General features: G+C 48.3%; 1 protein-coding gene across 1 annotated transcript in view; it reads left to right on the top strand.

Annotated features, from left to right (window-relative positions):
• Positions 1-221: 221 nt before the first annotated feature.
• KANK4 (KN motif and ankyrin repeat domains 4) overlaps positions 222-19393 on the top strand; it is a 73003-nt gene continuing 53831 nt past the window's right edge. The window contains exon 1 of the mRNA XM_088835350.1: positions 222-336. The gene's annotated coding sequence lies outside the window, so the exon portion shown is untranslated. The remainder of the gene's footprint in view (positions 337-19393) is intronic.

Below are 19393 nucleotides of genomic sequence, written 5' to 3'. Positions count from 1 at the left end.
CAAAGCCCGCGCCGCGTCAGGAGGCTTTTTTTTTCCCCCTGGCGAAGGCGGGGACTCGGTTGGTGCTGGCAGCCGGAGACGCCGGGCGCAGCTTGGGCTGCCCGCGCCCGGCCAGTCCCGCAGCGGCCGCGGTGGGTGTGCCCCGCGGGGTGTGCGCCCCGGCTCAGGCCGAGACCGCCGGCGAGAGGGCGTCCGAAGTGGTGAGCACCCCGGACGACGAGGGTGCGCCAGCCTAGGGGAGCGCGCCCGGGACGCGGACTGTGCACCCGGAGGCTGCGTGCGCCCCGAAGCCCCAGGCACAGCCGGCGCCCCCCGCAGGACTCCCCGCAGCTCAAGGTAAGGCGCTCGGCCACCCTGGCCCTGCCCGTGCCGGCCGGCGCGACCCGGATCTTGGCCCTGGAGCGCGGCCGCCCCTCTCTGTCTGTCACCCGCCTCGTCCCCTTTGCGCGCCGCAGCCCCCGCGCCCTTAAAGCAGAGGCTGCGGCAGCCAGGCGCCCCCGCCCGAGGTCCGAGACCGCGCGGGGAGGGGGCTGTCCACGGGCAGGCGCCACTCGCCTTCCGCCCCGCCCGCTCCCCGCGCCCCTGTGTCGGGGACCCGGGAGATCGAGGAGGATGGGGGAGGCCGCGTTGCCCTTGCGGCTCGGATGGTGCAGCCCCCGCCCAGCGGTCCGGGATGCAGCGTGCCGGACTGGGGCGCCCTGCTGCCGGCTCTTTTTTGTACCTGGAATCGAGCTCTTAGCTTCCCTTCTTCCGCAAAAGCTGGCCCCCGGCTCCTGCCCTGGTCCCCCTCGGCCCCTGGCTGAACTTTCCAGCGCTCCAGTAGGACCACGACCTTGGGTGGAGGCAAGGGGGCCTCTTGCGGGGCCGGATGTGCTGGCCGCCGCCCCTCTGAGGTCGCTTTAACCGAGCCTGCACGCCGCTTGGTGAGATTCCCTCCCTCTCACCTCTCCCTTAAGGTCAAACTTTTGACCCCAAGTACTTTGAACCTGCCGAGTGGCCAGTTGCTTAGCATGGGACTTGGAAAGTCGAACCCCGTGGCCTCTACACCAGGTCTGAATTGGCACTTGCCCTGAGCATCTGCCAGGGCTGCAGGAACCAGAGATTTTAGTTGTCAGACGCTCTAGGGTTCCGGCTTGGCGGGTCAGGAGGAGGAGAGGCAGAGGGAGTCGGAGACCCGTCCTCCTTCTTGGAGGATGACCCGTTGAAGCAGGGCAAGGTCCTGTTGACCAAGTAGGTTCAGGGAGGATGGGATGGAGCCATTGACCGTCTGAGGCTTGGAGAGAAAGCATCTTAAACAGGGTTCCCAGGGATCATCCTTGGTAAACCAAATGTGGGTTCTTTTAGAGTCTTTCAAGACAGGACAAAGGAGAACACAGAGGCAAAAGGAGAACGTTTGGAACAGAGGCAAAGTTCACTCTGATATTGCCTTTTCAAGTCCAACCTTCCCGCTCCTCTCCAAACCTCATCTTCACTGGACCAAAATGTGAGTTATGGGATATGTGAAAGGCAGTGAGAATGGGGAGTGGCTCATGGTCCACACCAGTCTATAATTCAGTCAGCATATTCTTGCTCTGTGCCAGGCACCGGCAAGGGAGTAAGATACAGAAATGTCTGGTCTCACGGAGCTTGCGGTCCAGAGCCGAGAATAAAATCACTCAAATAAATATAGAATTACAAATTGTGCTGAATTGGTTGAAAGGAAAGGATAAGGTGCTATGAGAATCTGTGATATATACTGTAGTCACTCACTCAGAAGGCTGATACAAAGTATGTGTACGTATAGCTGATTCACTTAGTTGTAGCCCAGAAAGTAACAAAACACTGTAAAGCAACTGTATTCCCATGAAAAAGAAGAAGTAACTACTTGAAGAGGGTGGAAAGAGCCTTCTTGGCAGAAGAAGCAGCATGCGAGAGAGCTTTGAGGCAAGTAGCAGAGTCCTTTAGATCGGCTGAAAGACTGTTTACCAAGTGATGACCTGGGGCCCAAATGGGCACGTGCTTTACTTCTGAACCCCATCACCTGGGCTGGTCACTACCTTCCTTTCTCAGCTATAATCACCAGCAGTTGGAGTCGTTCAGTCTGGGAGAGAAGAGACTGACATGCCAGTGCAGAAAAGATGTGGAGGGAGTGGGGTTCTCTCTTGCTGCCCCTGGAGCTCTGGCCTGCCTGCCTCCTGCTTTCTGCAGCAAGACACGTGCTTCAGGCAGCTGGGCCCATGCAATGCCTTCTTATCTGTGGATCAGGATCTTCAATGATTCACTAACTCATGCATTCATCAAAACTGCACTGAGTCTCTGTGTTGTGCCAGATACTCTGCTGATTGCCGTTTATAAGGAAGGGTCATGGATGGTGAGTCATGCATGCACTGACAACCAGCACCTTTGCAGACAGCCCATGCCCACTCAGATTGCCAAGAGGCAGCAGTTCTTTCCTCTAGTTGCTCCCTGTTACCCACTGTGCTCACAAAGGACTAAGGCTTCTGCCAAAATTCATGAAGATTCATTCTGATCATGGTAGTTCATCCTAGACTTTTAAAACTAGAATGAACTCATTGGCTACCATGTAAAGTTTTTTTAGGTTGGTTTATATGGCATTTGCTAATCTGGACCCTCCTTGCCTTTCCAGCCTCATTTCTGGCTTCTATCTCTCCTTCCACCCACCCCTTCCCTCAGTGAGCATCTTCTTTGTCCTACTCACAATTATACTTCAGTTTCTGAAACAGTTGCTGCCCTTTTGCTAAAATACTCTTCCTACTTGTTCACCCAGTGAATGCACACTCAACTTTCAATATCAACATTTAACCTAGGATTCCCCCAGGACCCTGAAGGCCTTTTCTGGACCAGAGTCAAATGCTCCCTCTTCTTTGTTTCTTAAGCTTCTGTCACATCTAGCAGTAAAATGCTCTGAGCTTCGTAAGGACTTTTCCTGTCTTATTTGTGTCTCAAGTACTGAGCACAGAGAAGGGCACATAGAAAGTGCCGAGTAACTGCTTATTGGATGAAAACCATCTAGCCTAGTATTTCTTAACTTTTTTATGGAAGGTGTTGAGTGTTACATACATCTTTGAGATTCTGATGCAAATTATGGATCTGCTCTTCCAAATGCATATAACCTAAAATGTCTTGCATACAATATCATATGATTCACAGCCCTTCTCCCCCCTCACTGACCCCACGTTCCAGAACTTTGGACTTCGATTTTATAGGAAATGGAGGCCCAATGAGAGCCAGTAACTGCCTGCCTACCTACAGCTGGTCAGAAGTATGGACACACACCCCCCCCATCCCAGTCTCCACACATACCACGTCATCCCCCTCCACTTCCTGATTCTCAGGCCAACACCCCTTCCCTCTGTCTCTGCTTCTTGTAGTCAAGTAGCCTCTTTTTGTCCCCGGCCCCTTGTGAAGGCCACTGCTCATAGCTGGAAGATGGATATCTTGGTTTTGCTTCAGTTGAGTAGCAGCCTAAGGTGTGACAGGGAGACAAATCTTGTTATGGGCAGAGTTGACAATTAGGAAGACAGATGGGCCATCTCCCCAGCCTGTTCACTGCCCTTTGCCTGCAATGTTATTACATCTATTTTAGCTGGAGGAGGGTCACGTGTGTGCCACAGTTGTCTTCTGGGCTCTGGATTGAGCCATGTAGGCCAGGTTTGGAAACACTTTGGACAGGACTCTTGAGATCAGGGGCCCAGCTCTCCATCTTTTCAAAGGCTTCATCCTTGTAGAGCTGGCTGGGTGAAGGCATGGAGGGAGTGGGGTTTTCTCTTGCTGCAATTGGAGCTCTGGCCTGCCTGCCTCCTGCAGCTGTGTCTATGCAATGCCTTCTTATCTGCAGATCAGGATCTTCAATGAGTTACTAATTCATGCATTCTTCAAAACTGTATCAAGTCTCTGTGTTGTGCCAGGCACTGTGTTGACTGCAGTTCACAAGGAATGATTGTGGAGGGTGTGCCAGTTATAGATGATGCTGCTCTGTAGGGGAAGGGGAAAGAGGTAACCCTTCTAATTCAAGTCTTTCCTCAGGGAATGGGTAAGAAGGACCGTTAGGGCAGCTAAGAATGTGTTCACTTTTAAAACTCTGGTCTCATGCAAGTTAGGTCATCTCTGGTTTTCTTAACTGTAAGATGGGTTTGATAACAATCTTTTCTTGCTAATCTCTGGGTTGCTGTTTGGATACAGTTATCACATTTCGAATGGCAGATACACTCACTTCTATATGTGAGACAGGAGCAATACAATCTAATAACAGGGTCCATGTGTGTCAAGCCATGGCACATTTCATGCATGCAGTTATCCTAGAGATAGTTGCAGTCGTAATCTCAGATGTATAGGTGATGAAAATGAAAGATGTTAAATGACTTGCCCAGGTGTACAGAACTAATAAATGATAAAATTGGGACTGGCAGAGTTCTCTGTCTCTGGAGGTCACTTGGTGCTATTCTGTAATAGAGTATGTGGGAACCTCCAGGATTGGAGCCTCGATCTACTGCTAACCAGCTGTGTGATTTTCAACTGGACCGATAACCTCTCTGTGCTTCAGAATGCTAATCATCCAGACCCAGAGTTTAGACTGTTTAGTCTAGATTTAGATAACTAATAATAAGCCTTTCTGTGAAGTTTCCAGTCTACATGGATAATATTTCAAAGTACAATTAAAGGAAAGAAGTGCCTTCCCAATGAAAATAGGATTGTCACAGTTTCCTAAGATTTCAAGTAGATGCTTAATGTGATATACTCACAGTTATAGATTGGTGGTGTCTGAAGAAGCTAGCTGAAGGTTCCTTCTCCAAGGGAAAGAAGTCTGTTTTCAAAAGGAATGCCTCACTACCTTGCTGGGCCTCTGGGGCCTGGGGCTTGGCCCTCACTTAGCTTTCTGGGGACACAGGCTCTGTGGGAAAAGACACAAATCCTGATTCTCTTTCTCCACCCATGTTTCCTCCAAAGTAAATAAAACTTATTGGCTGGGGATTATGTGTATATATATATATGTATGTATGTCTTCTTTTATGTTACTATGGCTTTCCCTCCATGGCGTGGAAGGATCTTTGGTGTCTCTTTTGGTATGTGTATGTCTTTCTAGCTTGTTGCTTTGACGTCAAGGGATGAGGAGGAGAGAATTATGACACTGGGGAGAATTCGCTCCATGCAAAGATTAAAGAGCAGCCTTTGGTACCGGTTCTCCTTCACAGCTTGGTTTCTGCCCAGAAGCCAGAGATGCTGACTCTCAGTGAAATCGATTTGGATTTTCATAGCAGGGCACCAGACAGCAGGGTTGAGTGTTTCCACGTGCTGTGTTCATTGGCTGGTCCTTAACACCCCACTGTCGTCCGCCTTGGAAAATATAGCCATCCTACAACTGGGGAAAGGTTTAAAAGACAAGGAATGTCAAGCTGGGTGGTGGCTGAGGAGAGCCTACTGGGGTCAGAATCGTACTTCTTAGGGCAGTACAGATGTGGAGCAGAAGGACATTTCAGCAGTAATGGCTATGTTTTTTAAGAGACTGTTTTCATTTATCATTTGTGAGATTTTAGCTAGATAAATAATAAAGGCCATCACCTCTCTCTTCCTCAGAAAAGGATTACTAGCCCTGTGGGCCCAAGCAAGTGACTCCTGTTGACTGAATTTCAGCTTCCTCCTCTGTACTTGCTGTTGATGATACTGACTCAGGGCTATTCTGATACAGAAAAGAGACCCCCTTAAGCTGGTTCTAATGAAGAGAGTGAGGAACCATGAAATGCAGTATGGTGTCTAAGCAGAGGCCTGGAAGGAGGTCAGGGGTCCTCAAGATGTTGGTGGGAGGTGTGGGGGGGTGGGGGGCAAGGTTCTGAGTTTGCGGTTATTCCCCTGGAACTGTTGGTCACTGGTCTTCACTCTGAGTGCCATCGGCTCAATTCAGCACCTGCACTACATCTGTCTCCTCCTCTCTGTGCCATCACACGATCCTCTCCTTTGTCTCTGAGTTCAAGTTTCAGGGAGAATCCTATTGTCTGAGCTTGATTCTCTGGAAGCTGAGGCTTTCTCTCCAGGCAAGTCTCTGGTCAGCTTTGGCCAATCAGCTGGGAGGGGAGGCCAGAGGAGGGTCATATATGCATAACTTGACCTTCTGAGGCAGGAAGGGCTGTGTGGGTAAAAATCCCTTGAGAAGGAGATGAAAGCGAGCAGGAACTCAGGGATATACCCAGTACAGATACGTATTGAGTTATGAAGGCTCTAATAGAGATTCTTAACTTGGGGTTTGTTAACTTGAGGCTCTATTAGAGCCTCAAGGGGCCCATCTGTGGAATTCAAAGGAGTCTGTGAACTTGAATGGGGAAAAAGTATAGCATCTATTTAGCATTTTCTTCGATGATGAATGTAGGCAACAGAGCAGAGTATTTACAGTACCTGTGACATTGTCACCAGGAGAAATCACAGATATTTTCATATCACATTTCAGCTGCTGCAGATATCTGGAACTATGATTTATGCTCATTGCAGCTTTGAAATTATAGCGGTTATTATACCTGCCGCTAGAGCTTGTTATTTAATGCATTAATAGAGAACATATACTACTGTATTGTGCACTCATTTTGTAAAAATTAAGTTATATTTCATTGTAATTGGTTTCTTTGTGGTCAAGCTATTTTTTTTTTATTTTATGTATTTTAAAACGTTCTGAGAAAGGGTCCAGTAGGCTTACTCAGTATGCTAATGAAGTCCATGGCACACAAAAGGGCTTAGACCACCCCCTCATGGAAAGTCAGTAAGCTTTAGTTCCCAATTTCCCACCCTCCCTTGCTTTAATCTTTCATATACCCATCTATCTCTGTCTAATTAGTACAAGACATTCTTGAGAAGCAGTAAATTTCATTTAATAGTTTGGCAAATTTGCCAAAGCACATAATTTGTGGTTTGGGTAGAAGGTTTTAATATATATCCAAAGATAAATTTACAAATTGCAGGCACACATGGGCAAGTAGTTCAGTAATTGCTATTAGCAGACCCACCAGCCTGAGCTTTGATCACCAATCCCATGCAAACCTGTCCATTGAAGCAGTCACAGAATGGACAGTTATGTTCTTGAGAAGTTAAGAAGCTTGTGTAGATTAAGTGATGAATCACTCAATCAAATGCAAGCTAGGATCCTAGGAAGAAAGAGAAGCAGTGGGAAAGATAGCTTTGAAATGGGTTCTGAAATGGCGGGAATAGAAGAAGGCTGAATGGAGGAGGGAGGGAGTCAGTGAGGATGTGGGAGGACTGACCGGATATTGATTTTGAGGAGGAAGCCTGGAGGGAAGAGGGTCACCAGGAGCAACATTAGACTAGTGGTTGGTTTTTTTTTGCTATCTTTTATTGAATGCTTACCATGTGCCAGACATGATGCCAAGCCCTTTAAACAGAGCAGTGATTTAATCTTTACCAACTACTCAGTAAGGGATAATGGTTATCATTCCCATTGTATTGATGAGTAAAGTGAGGCTCCAAGAAGTTGAATACTTGCTCTAGGTCACTGGTGGAGCCTGGAGTTTAGCACTTATCTGCCTGATTCCAGAATCCTGTGCCCTGAAAAACCGCCCTAGGCCATCGCAGGAGAGTCTGTTTGGAAAAACTATGGCTGCCAATTTGTTTTGGTAAGAAAGTGCTTACTATCCATTCCTGTCTTCCCCACCCTTCCCTCTGGCCTCTTGCCTGTTTTCACACCTCCTTCCTTCCGCTTTCCACCCTGAACCCACTCACACACACACATGCTCCAGGAGTGAGGACAGAATAAAAATGAAGAGGAAAGCTGTGGGGTCAGGGAGAACCGTGTTCTAACTCCGGCTCTGTCACCTGGCTCTGATTGTGCCGACTCTTGGTTTTCCTGTCTGTGAAATGGGGGTAATGGTGCACCCTTCCTAAATTTGCGTGTCTTCTCTCTAGTGCTTCTTTTTGGCTAAGTGCCTCCTCTCTGCTTACAGCGGGACATCGTCCCCATTTTCTTCGCACACGGGCTTTTGTAGAAGGCTTCCCTGAAGCCCCCAAACCTGGCCTGTGGGCAGCAGGCGTCGCTTCTCTTAGTGGAGAATTCTTGAGTGTCACTTGGGTACACGCTCCCTTCCTTTTCCGCGTGCTTGGCGCAGCATCTCGTGCAGAGTCCTTTTCAGTAGAGCCTAGATGAAAGCTAGTGAACATTGTCCTTCAGTCCCCTTTCCAGCATCCCATTTCCCACCCTTAACACTTGTTCTGGGTCCCATCACCTGGAGCTGGTCTCTAGGAAACCTCAGTGGTTACCTGGACCACCCCCCTCTGCTTGCAGAGAGGATACTGAGGACTGCTGTGGGCAGGGTACAGGCCCGGGAGTGTGGACCCGAGCTGGAATGAGACCACAGACCTCTTACACCAGCTCACTGCCTGGTCCTGACAGTAATGCTGGAAGTGTCTCTTCCACGCTGGTGTGCGGGCATGCATGCTAAGTCGCTTCAGTCGTGTCTTTGTGACCCTATGGACTGTAGCCTGCCAGGCTCCTGTGTCTGTGGGATTCTCCAGGAAAGAATGCTGGAGTGGGTTGCCATTCCCTTCTTCAGAGGATCTTCCCGACCCAGGGATCGAACCCACATCTCAAGTCTCCTGCACTGGCAGATGGATTCTTTACCACTAGTGCCACCTGGGAAGCCCTTCCACTCTGGTAAGCAGGCTAATGTTTTTGGGGTGAGGGGACATTTGTGGAGCACCTGGAATCACTTGCTTCTGCAGTTGCTTACTTGCCCCACACTAGTCCCTGCCTCAGGCCTGGCCTTCTGACCTCATCTTCTCTCCCATTCTACCCCCTTGCCCTGGGCTTTGCCAGCTGCTGAATGGAGCCCCGTGTTAGCCAGGCCTGTAGGTGGCCGCCTTCGGGTGATGCCTCGTGGTGCCAAAAGGCTCTTGCTCTAAGAACTCTGCCCACTGGCAGAGCTGAAACCCGAAATTCCTGGCATTAGAGTCATTTCATTCCTTTGGATTACTTTGTCTTCTCCAGAGAGCTATTGTTAAAATGCAAATATGTTACCCTGAAGGGTAACCAGTTACCCAACTACTGTGGCCCCTTGGAGGAGCAGAATGTCCCAGGGCTTTGGTTAAGTCACACTCTCCTTGGCTTCCAGTTTCTCATCTGTAAAATGTAGACAATAAGAGCCTGCTTATGGGGTTACCCCAAGAATGAAATGAGATAGTACGTGTAAAGCGTGTACACATAATACATAGTCAATAAAATTAGGGGGGGTGGTTGTTTGTTTTTTTTTAAGCAGTTAGGATTATCTGTTTAGTTCTCTAGCTAAAGTTTCGGCTCTTATTTGTTTGGTTTTTAAAGTATCTTGTTTTAATGTAGTCTCCTTTCATTTTAAGATATTTTTCCCCTTTCTAATTATAAGATGGTTTTGACCTTCATTTTCTTACTTTTAAAACAGGGTAAAAGATCCTACCTTATTGGTTTATTGAGGATTTACTGAGATAAAGTGCTGACTATGGGTGCCAGGCCTGCCCAAGGCTCTCACTTAAACTGGAGGTGGGCTTGAAAGCCCCTGAGGGCTTGGGGGAGCATCTGGGTGGGTCACTAGGGAGGAGATGGGGGAGAAAGGGGAAAGAGGGGGACTCTGCTTCCTCTGCCCCAGCTGCCTGGAAGTGGAGTCTGGGTGGGAGGGGCCGGGGTGAGGGTAGACCAGGTGACCCTCCCTGGATCAGAAGATCCTTTGCCTTCTAGGCAATTTCTCTGAGGTTATGCATTCCCAGGAGGAGTGGCATCCTTGGCCTCCCTCCCTGGCTCAACTTTGGTGGAGTGGTGGTGAGAAGACCAGAGTTTTTTTCCTTACCCTTCTCGTCTCACTGAGTGGTATAAACTGCTCCTTTGAGAGGCAGTTGGGCTTCCGAGAACATCAACCCAGGTGAGATTCTCTGCAGTGTCTCTGGAGAGCAGGATAGTTCTCTTCGGGCTGGGGCAGGGAGAGGATCCAGGAGCAGAAGCATCTTTGGCCCAGCCTCCTGGCCTGTGAATGAGGAGGGGTGAATGGGTGGGGGGCACAGGAGTTTCCCAGCAACTCCCAGAGCAGGGCGCCATACTTCCAGGGTTCTGGGAACAAAGACAGTCTTCTCCCCATTGTCTGCTGGGTGGTGAGGATTGTCAGCCCTTCCTCGTGCATTGGCCTTCTCCAGTGTGCTTTCCTGCCAGCTTCTGGGGAAGACTCATTCCCACTCTCAATCCATCAAACTGGAGTTATCCTTCCAAAGCAGAGCCTGGCTGATGCAGAAAATCACTTTCCCTCGAGCTGGAGGCCATGATTAAGAAGTAGAGGTGAATGCTGGTTCTTGGGACCCCGAAGCCAAGCACAACCTGCCACCTTGCCACCTGCCTGCCCCACTGTGGGAGTGGGAAAGAAGGGGCTGCAATGGACGTCTTCCGCTTTGAGGCAGAGCACAAAAGAGCCGGCGTCAATTCTAGCCAGAAGTGGGGCTTGCAGTTGTGAAGTTCCATTACACCTCCCATGTGTTGGTGGTCTATGGGCTGTTACTATCCTTTTTATTCTCATTCCCTTTTTCCTCCTCCCCTCCATCATTCCTTCCCTCCTTCCAGCCATCCAATAAATACTGATCAGTTGCTCTGGGCTAGGTGAAGTGAAGTGAAAGGTGCTCAGTCATGTCTGACTCTTTGCGACCCCATGGGCTATACAGTCCTTGGAATTCTCCAGGCTAGAATACTGGAGTGGATAGCCTTTCCCTTCTCCAGGGGAATCTTCCCAACCCAGGGATCGAACACAGGTCTCCCTCATTGTAGGCAGATTCTTCACCAGTCAGGCCACCAGAGAAGCCCAAGAATACTGGAGTGGGTAGCCTATCCCTTCTCCAGCGGATCTTCCCAGCCCAGGAATTGAACCGGGGTCTTCTGCATTGCAGGTGGATTCTTTACTGACTGAGTTATCAGGGAAGCCCTAAGTACCTGGGCTAGGTACTGGGCTGAATAAGAAGTTTCCAGTTCAATAGAGACAAAGAATTAATTAGCTAATGGCAGGACAGTTTGCTGAGTGCCCTGATGGATGTTCTTACAGGATGCTTTTGGTACATAGAATTTGGGGGACAGGAACCCCTCCTGACTGGTGAGTGGAGAAGGGAAGATGCTGGTAGGTAAAGCATCTTGGGATCTTCCCTGGTGGCTCAGACGGTAAAGCGTCTGCCTACAATGCGGGAGACCTAGGTTTGATCCCTGGGTCGGGAAGATCCCCTGGAAAAGGAAATGGCAAACCACTCCAGTACTCTTGCCTGGGAAATCCCATGGACAGAGGAGCCTGGTGGGCTACAGTCCATGGGGTCGCACAGAGTTGGACACGACTGAGCGACTTCAAAAAAAAAAATAAAAGCATCTTGAGGGCTGAGTAGGAGTTACCAAATAGAGAAGGAAGGAGTAAGATTTTGTGTAGAGGGAGCAGAAGGAAGTCTAGAAGATGCACAGCTAGAGGATGTACAGAGAGCTCAAGACCGCCACTGATTCACTGAGTTTCGGTTCTCTCTCCTGTAAAATGAGTACCAAAGTCATAGCTGGCACACACCAAAAAAGTCCTTCCTTTCTTCCAATGTATTTTATTTTTTTACCAGAAAGATTTAACCATGCGGGAAAAATGGCAATGAGAGGCAAAACATACTAAGTGCTGGAGTGAATGGAAATACGATGGCAGGATGTAGCATTTTGGAGGATGGGCATTATTAATTGAGGTTGATATTTAAGATTGGGAACAGTTGGCACAATCTAGGCAGATCCTGGAAGGATGGGAAGGATGCTGGTAGAGAAGGCAGAGAAGGGCGTGTTAATGGGCTGGTACAAGGTGAGCCAAAACACGGAGGTGTTCAGGCACAAGGTGAGGTGTGGGTGCACTTTTCAGGGCCAGAACAGTTGAGGGTGAGGCTGGAAAAGTGGGCTGAGACCACTGTGATCTCTAACTGGTGGTACATAGATAATATCTGGTTTTCATGTGAGTTTTGTTGGATCTGCACAATATTTTTTCTTTTTTTAAAAAAGATCAGATTTTACATAAATCCACATTCCTGACTTCTTTTGAAAAAAAAATAAATCAGATCTGGCAACCCTGGCCCCATGTGACAACACCTGGCTGGAGGGTGAGTGGTGGACGTTCAGGATGACAGTCTTCAGTCACAGGTTGCATCTCCCGCTGGCCAGTTAGCTTGAAATCTCCATCATTCCAATCTTTAAACAGTATGTTCAGAAAACTCCTAATAAAATGCATTACAAGGAAAGATAAAGAAACTAAGCCATTGTAATTCCTTACTAGATTAGGGAATGAATTTTACTACTCCTTGGGTAAATTTTAACTGTGGAGTAGACATTAGGTGGGGAAAACGCGATGCTTGATGCATGATAGCCTGAGAAGGAAACTCTAGGAAGTGAAGGGTGGAAGTGGACAGCTGGAAAGATGGAGGTGGTGGGGCCCTGGTGTGACTCATTGTACCCACTCCTCTCAGTCGTGGCAAATTCTGTCTTTGCTGGGGAAGGACACCAGGACACTTGTCCTTGTCAAATATTTATTGCATTTTAAGACATTTGCTACCTTAGTTTTTTGACTTTTAATCTTAAAAAAATTAGACTCTTGAAGGGCAAGGTGAAATTTGTGTGTTTTTTAAATTGATAAAGAAAAAAAGTGGAAAGGAAAAAATTTCTTCACTTTTTTGAATAATTTTTGGAGTGTGTGTGTGTATGTGAGTGGGTGGTCTTTATACTTTGAAAGGCTCAATAAACTCTACTGTTTCTGTTATTTTTCAGTCACTTAGTCATATCTGACTTTGCTTTTTAATTATTTAAAATATTATACCAGTTAGTCGTAAACATTTAAATTAACGTAAAACCATATGAAGGAAAGAACTCCATTAACTGTCAAAGAATGGTGGTTAGGACATATGGGAGAATTTGGAGTGTCTTGTTCTAGACTTGGATATGGCTATATGTGAGGTGCAAGCTTCCCTGGTGGCTTAGATGGGAAAGAATCCGCCTGTAATTCAGGAGACCCAGGTTCAATCCCTGGGTTGGGAAGATCCCCTGGAGAAGGGAATGGCTATCCATTCCAGTATTCTTACCTGGAGAATTCCACAGACAGAGGAGCCTGGTGGGCTGCAGTCCTTGGGGTCTATTGTTCTAGACTTTGATGTGGTTATATATGAGCTATAGGTATGTCCTTGTATGTATCTAGGTAAATGCTGACATAGATATTTGGATAGAAATTTTTAATAAGAAGGTTTTTACATACTGTCCTGCTATGTGTTTCTCTCAAACCTCTATCTTGAGCATGTTATAGGGCATTACATCACCTCCAGGCCTATGTAAGGAGAGTCTGCAGTGGAAAAGACCACTGGATAGAAAGCGCTCGTTTTGCATCCCCTGCTGTGTTCCTCTGAACCTCACTACTCTCCTCAATCATTCCTTCCTTCCGAGAATCGAATGAGGGTTAAAGAGGACGCTAATGTACTCAGCACAGTTCATTGGATATCGGGTCACCAGAGCCCATTACACCCTTGAGAAGATGTCTTTCATTCCTTGGACTCCTTATTCTCCACCCTTCGCCCCCTTGGGAGAGAGGTGGTCGGGAGTTGGGAGAGATGAAGGTGAATCTGGGGTGAATTACAGCTTTTCTCAATGGAGTTTAAAATCCCCTTTTCAGTGCTGCTGCTACTGCTGCTGCTGCTGCTAAGTCACTTTAGTCGTGTCCGACTCTGTGTGATCCCATAGACGGAAGCCCACCAGGCTCCCCCGTCCCTGGGATTCTCCAGGCAAGAACACTGGAGTGGGTTGCCATTTCCGTCTCCATTTCAGTGCTGGGTAACATTAAAATCTCAAACAGTTCATTAGCAGATGCATTCCAGTTTTGTTTAGGAAGTTTTCTCTGGACTCATGTTTATTTATTCAGCTGCGGGAAAATTCCTGAAGCCAGGTATGTTGGTAGGAGGGTATGTCTGATAGGAAGGCTGTGACCTGCGCCTGTCCTTTGTGGGGGCGTCTTCTTGCTAGTGGGGAAAGTCCGCTGCTCTTAGTACGAGGAGGATTCATACCTTGTCTTTTCAAGTGGCATACCCTCCTGCTACCCAGTTCTCTCTTCCACTTCTCTCCTTCCCCTTCCAGCATTAGATTACCATATTCTCTTTCCTTTGTGTAACACATCGTTAACAAAGACTTCTTACTCCTGATATCTCATGAATCCTCTAGCAAGTAATACACTTAGGTCCGTATAATGGACAAAGGAAGCAGTGGAGGCCCAGAGGAGCTATGATACGACTCGAGCGCACACAGCAGAAACTGGACAGATCGGGATTTCCTGGCTCGCAGTACATGCTAGTCGTGCTGTATCATGTTGCCTGCTTGTCTAATTGTTGGCAGGAGGCTCCTGAAAGGCGGGGGCTGCGGGAGGGGCTCTCATTCTGGCCAGTGGGGAAGACTCTTTGGAATGCATGCAGTCGTGGGGCTTAGTGTACTGGGAGGGACTGCTGAGAGCAGATGAAGGGGACAGGTTTGGAGGTCACCCCAGGGTCAGTGGAGGCTGGGAGCTGGCAGGTTGAGAATAGCCTGGTGCAGAGCCTGGACGGCAAAAGGGAGGCTGGCCTTTGTGGTCACTTGCAGGTCTGTGGGCTTTCCAACCTGATGCAGTCTCATTTTGGGTGTTTAGCCCTTTTTTGGGCCTTGGTCAGTAGTGCACCGTAAAAATCCTCTTCCACATCCCATGGAGCATCCCTTTCCTAATTTAGCTTGCATCTCCTGGGCCCTCTATTCCCATATCCAACAGATCAAAACTAATCAGTTCTGTTTCCCATTCTCTCAGAGAATAGCGGAGAGAGATCTTCAGATAACCTCATTTGCTTCAGTGAGAGTCCTGGCTGGTTCCATTTATATAGCTGTGTTTAGTATCAGAGTAGCCTTATAGACCAGCTCTTCCCAATGGAAATATAATGTGAGTCACATTTAAAATATGCTAGTAGCATATTAAGTAAAATAAAAAGGAAACAGGTGACATTAATTTTAATAATATATTTTTATTTAACCTAATAACATCCAAAATATCATTAATATGTAATCAATAGCAAAAAATTAATGAGACATTTACATTTGTTTTCTCATCTTAAGTGTGTATTTTACATTCAAATCACATTTTAATTCAGACTAAGTGTTAAGTGTTAGTCGTTCAGTCATGTCCAACTCTTTGTGACCCCACGAACTGTAGCCTTCCCGGCTTCTCTGTCTATGGGATTCTCCAAGCAAAAATATTGGAGTGGATTGCCATTCCCTTCTCCAGAGGATCTTCCCAATCCAGGGATCGAACCTGGGTCTCCTTCATTGCAGGCAGGTTCTTTACTGTTTGAGCTACAGGAAAGTTTTAAATTCAGACTAGCCACATTTCAAACGCTCAGTAGCCACATGTAGTTTGTGGCTATGGTTTTGGCAAGTGTAGTTATGAGGCCTTATTCACTGTTAAACCAAGAAGGCTTATTTTGTGATGGTAATGGGGCGCTCCTGGGCACTGCCCTATCTCTTCTGCAGTCCACTGAAGTAGTGAAGAGTAGCCCCACCTGCAGCTTCTACCCTCTTGTCAACTCCGGGCATCTTCCCCCTGCTTTGCTGACACTGAGCTCATGGGTTTTCTCAAGACTCAATACCTTTGGGTGTTTAGGATGCAAGCCACACTGGTTCTTCTTCCTCCCCTGCTCCTCACTGGACTTTTCCCACATTCCTCTCCTGCTCTCTTGCTCTTCACTCCCACCACCTTTATAACCATCACACCAATCATACCAATATGGATGACTCTAGAAGCTACACTCTTGTCTTCAAGCTTCTCCCCTGCTCCAGGCCCACCTTTTCTACTGTCTGCTGGGTCATCCTTGCAAGATAAACCCTTCTCTTTGGGTGAACACACTAGGCAGACACATTCGTTCCTGAGGACAAATGGTCCAGCCTCCAAATGGACCATTAACAAATGGTTAAGTCACTTCAGTCGTGTAGACTCTTTGCAACCGCATGGTCTGTAGCCCGCCAGGCTCCTCTGTCCATGGGATTCTCCAGGCAAGAACAGTGGAGTGGGGTGGCCATTCCCTTCTCAAGGGGATCTTCCTACCCAGGGATTGAACCAGCGTCTTCTGCATTGACAGGCAGGTTCTTTACCACTCACGCCACCTGGGAAGCCCAAGCATTTTGCTATACTTCATCCCAATTCATCTGTACAGCCCTGTAAGGAGGAAGTTGTGGGTGTTTGCTTTTGTTTTTCTGTTTTCTGTTTGTGGACACTGGGGCTGGCTGAGTTTAGGGAATTTGCTGAATGCGTGCTGGTAAGTGGCAGAGCTGGGAATCGAACTCAAGCCTGCCTTATTCTAAAGCCCACATTCCTGATCTTCATGCTCTCCTGCCTCTAGCAGTTCCAGCACTGGGCTATGCTGTTTTCAGAACTGAGTATGTACTGTGTATATACATACTCATCCTTAGAAGAACACATCCTTCTGTGCCTATGTTGTTTGCGTGTTGTTGTTCTACCTGCTCTTATTCAGGCTCATCGCTGGTTTATTTCCGAGTCTGTGCCTTAACCTTTAGTGTTAGTACTTGAAAACCTTCGCTGAGACCAAGTCCCCTGGTGTGAAGTGTCAGAGCCTAGAAGCAGGAATGTGAACACATCTTCCAAGAGGTTATCTGTTTCCCTTTCTGAGGTCTTAGGCTCCTCATCTGTAAAATGAGACAGTTGCTTCAGTTAATTGCAAGAGCCTGTCCCACTCTTATGCTCCACGAATCTGTTTCATGGTTCTGCTTCCCGGGGGCCTACTGTGTGCTCAGCACACGATGGATGCTGTGGGCTGTGCAGAGAGAGCACAGAGATGTCGCCCCAGCTGTCAAGGAGTTGACAAAACTATTCTGGAAGACAAGCCAACATTCAGGAAACTGCCAGCAGTATAAGACATTATGTAATTATGCCTGCAATCTCAGATTATATACATTTGTGATGGTTCAATAAAGGGGAAGAAAAGCGGCTGTTTTCTTAAAAGAAAAAAGAATACATACATAAAAGGAGCAGTTAGTGGAACGCATGAAGTCTGGCCAGCCTGCTCGTCAGATTTGCTCCTCTCTCTTTCCTCTTGAAATCATTCTATAAATATTTACTGTCTACTAATGGGCCAGGCTCTGGGGACACACACCCTCCCTCACTGTAGCTGGAGTTGTATCTGAAACCCAGCCTTCATCTGGTTTCTTCCCTGCAGAAGAACCTTTGCAGCTTTCCAACTATCTAACAGAATAAAACGAGCTGACCTCGAGCTCCTGCCTTCTTCCTTCTGGGTCCCTCACACCTGCAGGTTAGGCCCGGGGCACTGGTCATTCCTCAAGCCCAGTATACCTGTTTTCATCTCTGGGATAGAGGGCTGCTTTCCCAGCCTGCCTGGCAAACTTCTATTCATCCTTCAAAACCCAGCTGAGATACTACACTGTTATGCTTCTGTGGTCCTCCATCATGCCTTTGCCCACTGCTGTGACACCATGTGTCTTTGTTTAGGTCTTCACCTCTTGTTTTGAACCATGAGTTCCTTGAAGGATCTTTATTCCCTGGCTTCTTGATCTGTGAATCCACAGAACCTAGCCCTGGGCCTGAAGAATAGTTTCTGATCAGTGGCTAATTGAACATCATCCATAGAGGCTGGTGTTTGAACAGGAAGCTTCCCTTTCCTTCTCTCAAGCTGCTTGGCTGTTTAACTCCATGCCTTGTGGCTTGCGAAGCAGACTGGATGGCTGAGAAAGCATCACTACTTCCTGTCTCCACACAGTAGTGGGGACACCCCACCACAAGAGCCTCACTATAGCCCTGGAGGGGGACTCTCAAAGGCAGCAGCTGCTGACACTGCACCCAGCAGAGGGCTGCGGTGAAGGAGGCATTTGTGTTGGGCTTGGCAGGCAGGGGGCTTTGTGCTCCAGAGCACAAGTGGGTAAGTATGTCGGGCAGGCTCCAGGCTGCACACGCCCGCCCAGGGCCTGGGCCTCTAACGCCTCCTGCCCTGGGAAGAAAAGGAGGCATTGTGTGCACTGGCTGCCCTCCAAGGGAAATATTCCTGTTGTTCTTCTATTTTGAACTGCTCCCCTTTTAAAGCGGAAAAGTCCAGAAGTGAAAATCTCTCTCCACTCTAACACATCCTGTCTACCAATTCCAGATCAGTTGCTGCCTTTGAAATATTAATTCGTCCATCAATTGATTCATTCCACTGTGACATCTTCAAGGAGCACGGCTATGGGTCATTGCTGTCCTGGGCATGAGGGACACAGCCCTCATCCCTTTGAGGCTCTATTCCTGATTGAAGTGAAGTGTTAGCTGCTCAGTCGTGTCTAACTCCTTGTGACCCCATGGACTGTAGCCCTCAGGCTCCTTTGTCTGTGGGATTGCCCAGGCAAGAATACTGGGGTGGGTTGCCATTTCCTTCTCCAGGGGATCGTCCCGACCCAGGGATTGAACCCGGGTCTCCTGTAATGCAGGCAGATTCTTTACCATCTGAGCCACCAGGGAAACAAGTTCCTGATTGCGGGGTGTCCACATTCTTGTGAAGCCTGGCCCTGTTCCTTCTCTGGGGCCCGATGTCCTTCCTCAGCTTAGCACTCCCACCTCAAGGACTCTGTCTGTCCTACCTGTCTGCCTCCTCTACCACCTAGTCCTGCATAGTATCATCCCCCCAGATGTATGTGTTTTCAGCTAACCACCCTTCCCTCCATCGAGGGCTTGCAGGCAGGTGTGGACAGAACTCAGTCTGGGCATAGAAACTTAGCAGGAAGACCTGATTCAGCCTTAGCTCTGCCTTTCACTGTCTTTGTGACTTGAATCAAGCTCCTCAAGCTCTCTGAACTTCAGCTTCCTAATCTGCAGAACAGGATAAATGACACCTGACCTCGCACACAGAGCTGTTGGGGAGGACGAAGTGGTATGGTGCTGCCTGGCACAGGGCCTGTCCTGCCACGTGGCAGCTCTCAATGAATAATGGCCAAACAGGGAACAGCTATTGAGCACTTATTAGTCCCTTCCTTCCCTCAGACAGCACAGCAACCACGGCTTATGTTGGAGTGTTTTCTGCATGCCAATGCTGTGTTAAGTGCAGGCATGTCGCCATCAGAACATCAGCCTCTAAGGTGTGTGCCACTTTCTATACCCTTCCACAGCTGAGGAAGCTGGCTCCAAGGTAGAGTGACATGGCCAAGGTCACACAGCTTGCAAGCATGGAGTGAGGAATTGTGCCGAGGTCTGTTGGATACCTTCCCATCCCTTCCCAACCAGACAGACACCCGTCACAGGCTGGCTTCTTGGTGCTGGGATCTGCAGCATCAGCATCTTTTGAGAGCTTGTTGGAAATACAGACTCTCAGGCCCTACCCCACCCGCACTGACTCAGCATCTGCA

The sequence above is a fragment of the Moschus berezovskii genome, chromosome 4 (genome assembly GCF_049115385.1).
Source record: "Moschus berezovskii isolate FMDL1 chromosome 4, NW_MosBer_1.0, whole genome shotgun sequence".
NCBI classification, from domain to species: domain Eukaryota; kingdom Metazoa; phylum Chordata; class Mammalia; order Artiodactyla; family Moschidae; genus Moschus; species Moschus berezovskii.
The sequence above is the reverse complement of the archived record's forward strand: the minus strand, read 5'-3'. Positions and strand labels throughout refer to the sequence as shown.